Source organism: Condylura cristata, unplaced genomic scaffold, assembly GCF_000260355.1.
Source record: "Condylura cristata isolate star-nosed mole 26May11 unplaced genomic scaffold, ConCri1.0 scaffold00010, whole genome shotgun sequence".
Lineage (NCBI taxonomy): Eukaryota > Metazoa > Chordata > Mammalia > Eulipotyphla > Talpidae > Condylura > Condylura cristata.
This window is the reverse complement of record NW_004567111.1, coordinates 19,570,300-19,574,506: the sequence shown is the minus strand read 5'-3', so window position 1 is coordinate 19,574,506 and position 4,207 is coordinate 19,570,300.

Genomic DNA, 4,207 nt, shown 5'->3' with positions numbered 1-4,207 from the left:
GTGCTTCTATCCATTCAATCTCCGGCTACTGTATTTGATTGCGTTTCAGTTTCTTTCTTTTTCTGGTGGTCACAGTCACTTGACTCATATCAAGCCTATCAGTAACTGAAACCCCCATTTTCCCTCTTCCTGTACTTCTTTGATTAATTCTATTGCACTTTCAGAAATGCCTTTTTTTTTTGTCCTGTACCATTTTAGGTAGTTAACCCACCCAACATTTTCTTAACCCACCCAACATTTTATTATCATTGCACTTAATTTGGATAGGGGGTCTAAAGAGGCTTGTAGAGAAGCAGTCCTCAAAGGTGAATGAATATACAGGTACATTAAGGATCTTGTTAAAGTGCAAATTCTGATTTGCTAGGTCTGGAGGAGAGTCCAATAGTTTACATGTCTAACAAACTTCCTTGGATTATGTTCTGAGTAACAAGTTATTTGGCTATGTGAAGGGGTTTTTTTTATAACCAATCTTCAACATTTTCTCAATTATTGGACAGTTATGCATTTGTTTGGGTTTTGAACACAACTAAATTTTTATTTAGGGAGGGCCACCAGGGAGGGCCACAGTTCTCATTTTTTAATGTCAAGATCAGAGTATCTCCTTCAGTATGTCTTGCTTGACTCTCACTGCTCAACTCTCAACACGTCTTTGCTTAGTTTTCAGTCACGAATATTTTGTTAATTTTCAGCTGTACCTGCATTGCATCTCACATCTCCTGGTTTATGTATTTGGAGGATAGTCCCAACTAGACTGCAAATTCTTTTCACTTCTCCAAGTCATTGATGGCGTATTAATAAATACAGAGCTGGGTTCCATTTCTTAGTCTCACTTTTGAGGCAGGGAACCGATTGGGGGCTTCGTTTCTGTATTCAGTAGATAATTAATATGCATCAGGGGAGACCCTTATTAATGAGCCCCTCTTACCTTCCCCATTCTGTGTAGTGTACCCTAATGTGAGGTCTAGAATCCTTCTCCCCTCTGATCTGTAATTTTGATATCTTTTCATTTTCAGTTAACAAATGACACGTGTTCTTGTCTAGAGGCACAATGCTGGCCAACGTGTGACTGCCATCCAGTCTGACCCCACAACTACATCTTCTTTCTCCCCAGAATTTGGCCTTGACAATTCAGAGCTGGAGTGGAGTGTTTCACTAGTGGAAATCACCTTATTTCACAGTGTGGCACTCCCTGTAATCTTGAATGAACCTTGAGTAAAACCCCCCAAAATGTTTGAGGCCAGAGTTCCTATAAACATTCTGGGAAGAGGTAAAGGAGCTTTTGAGGATGCAGAAAGCATGGTGAAAATGCTAAAAAGAGTGGTGCCTCAGCTAATGTTGAATAAAAGTTACTATTTGGGTTACTAGTCTCTAAAAAAGTAACAGAAACAAAACACAAAATCACATATCACTTTGAATTCAAATGCCATCCGCCATCCGGAGGCATGTCCGTGCCAAATAAAACTAAGTTTCTACCTGAGGATCACTGGATTTCTGTGATCCTCCCAAGCCTGGGTCTCTGGTGTGCTTGTCACTGCTACATGGTCACTGCAGGGACAACTCCTGGCCTTGCAACCACAGTCAAGAAGTTTGGCTTTCGCTTCGCCTGTCAAGAGTTTGGCTCTCTTGTAAGTGTGGGAGAGTAGCAAGCCGCCACTCACAGTGGCGCTAGGTCACTACTCTTTGGTTAGGACTATTGCAAATACTGTAAGCATTAAAGACCAGGAATGGCTCAGGCAGTGGTCCATCAGGACAGAAGATAATTCTAGACAACTCAGATTTGCACATTTTGGCCCGAGCGTACATTTTACTGTACATTTTACTGTCTCTCTGCTAGCAAGCAGGGTGGGACAGTGAGTATTTGACCGAACCACAGGAACCAGGGAAGGCTGGGATAGATTGCTCACCATTGGCAACGCTGGTGGTTGTTCCAATGGGTGATCATACTAGGGGGTAGGAGAAATTATAGATGTGCATCCTGAAAAGAGATTAGCAAGTGAGCTCTACACCTGGCTGATGATTGGGGTTATCACGTGGGTTTACAAAACACAGATCTAAGATTTTGCCTCAGGCTTATTGAGCTTTCAGTCATGGCAGATGAGAAGCTGAATTCAAATAATAAAAGCTCTCTGGGTGATTTTACTAATCAACTTGAGAAATTACTTATTTAAGGGAATATTCCATTATTGTTCTTCTTCACTTTTTGCTAAGATCTCTACCTCATTTTCTGGTTGAGATCCATGACTCTCTCCTTGGTTATAAAGGTAAATTACCTGTGCAAAGGGATGAGTGAATAGAGCATTCATAAGGATTTATGCTATTCTCTCTGTGTGTATAATGCATTAGAAATATGACTTTAGTCTATAATTAAGTCCAATGAAAATGTGTTATTTTAAGCTGTTGTTTTATTATGTGTAAAATGATAATGATTATAATAAAAATAATAATACACATGAATTATCCCAAAAGCACCTATTGTGTGTCATTGCCAAGTCCATGGCCATTGTAGGTAGACTTTAGCCCAACCCCACAATCAGGCTCTGGGTTTTTTTCCTGCTAGGTTAAGAGAGTTATGATTTATTCGCTTGTAGCCTTTAGACTCTCATAGACTTCCCAGCAACATAAGTAGATCAGTACAATTCCCTTAATGACCATGGCCTTTTCTCTAAATTCTCTATGGTGAGCAGCAGTATTTGAGTCAATAGTTGGCCAGTCGGAGGTCTGTACTGAAATCAGCATCATGCCTGTAAAATTTGCTCAGGGATTGTCTTAATAAACTATAAAAAAAAAAAAAAAAACCTCCATGGAAGAAGCAATAATACCTTTGGTCTTGCAGCCAGTTCTGAAACAAAGGACCATGTCACTGGTTATAGTGTGATTCCTTAGTTGATGTTGTTTTCTTTATTCTTTTATATTTATTTATTTACATCATTCTTCATTTTGTTCATTTTTTCATCTCGGTTATAATAATGTTTGACTTCCTACCACCAGTTCACTCGTGTGCCATCGCCATAATCCTGTGTGCTCTTCCCACCCTAGTTTTGATCCTATTCCTCTCTCTATCCTTATAAAATGTCTCTGGCTTATAGTTGTTTGTTGTTTTTACTTTATTACAATTGCTTCCCATCCCCACCCCTTATACACCTGCTATGAGTGAAACCATCCAGTATTTTTCTTTTTTTTTTTCTGTCTCTTTCACTAAGCATAATCCCTTCCAGCTCCATCCATGTTGCTGCAAAAGGCATGAGTTTATCTTTTTGATCACTGAGTAATATTCCTTATTTATATGTACCACAACTTCTGGAGCCAGTCATCTACTTTTGGGCATGTGGGTTGATTCCACATCTTCTATATTGTAAATAGAACAGCAATAAACATAGGGGTGCAGATGTCCTTTTAAATTAATGTTTTTGTGTCCTTTGGGTAAATACCTAGGAGTGGGATAGCTGGATCATATGGAATCTCCATTTTTAGCAGTTTGAGAAACCTCCAAACAGCTTTCCATAATGGTTGAACCAGTTTGCATTCCCACCAGCAGTGCAGGAGAGTTCCTTTTTCTCCACATCCTTGCAAACATGTATTGTTGCTTTTGAAGATGTGCCATTCTCACTGGTGTGAGATGGTATCTCATTGTGGTTTTGATGGGCATTTCCCTTATTACAAGTGATGCGGAACATTTTTCATATGCCTGTTGGCCATCTGCATTTCCTCTTTGGAGAAGTGTCTTTTTAGCTCTTCTGTCCACTTTATTTTTGTTGAGTTTCATCAGCTTTTTATATGATGGTGTTTTCTTAATTGTTGAAAAGTGATAGAAATGAATATGGTGACTAGATACCCACTGTGTTTATCACATACTAACTACATCCAGAAAAACTAGTTCTAAGATTCTATGACAACTATAAAAATAATCTCAAAATAATTTGAAAACATTTCAAGTTCATGATTTCCAGTCAGCTGTCTCTATACTGAACAATGATGGGGGGGGGGGATAATTAACAAGTTAAAGTCCTATTAAAAATTTAAAAAAACATATACCAACTATAAAATGGCCAAATAAGGCTATTTTACAGCTGTTTCTTGGGCAACAAAACTCTTGAGCACATGAAAGCATGAATGGAAAAAAATGCAGAAAGAATATAAATGTTGAAAAGTTTGTTTCAAGGTATTCATTATCCAAAAGGAAAACAAAAACACCACCAAAAACCTGTGT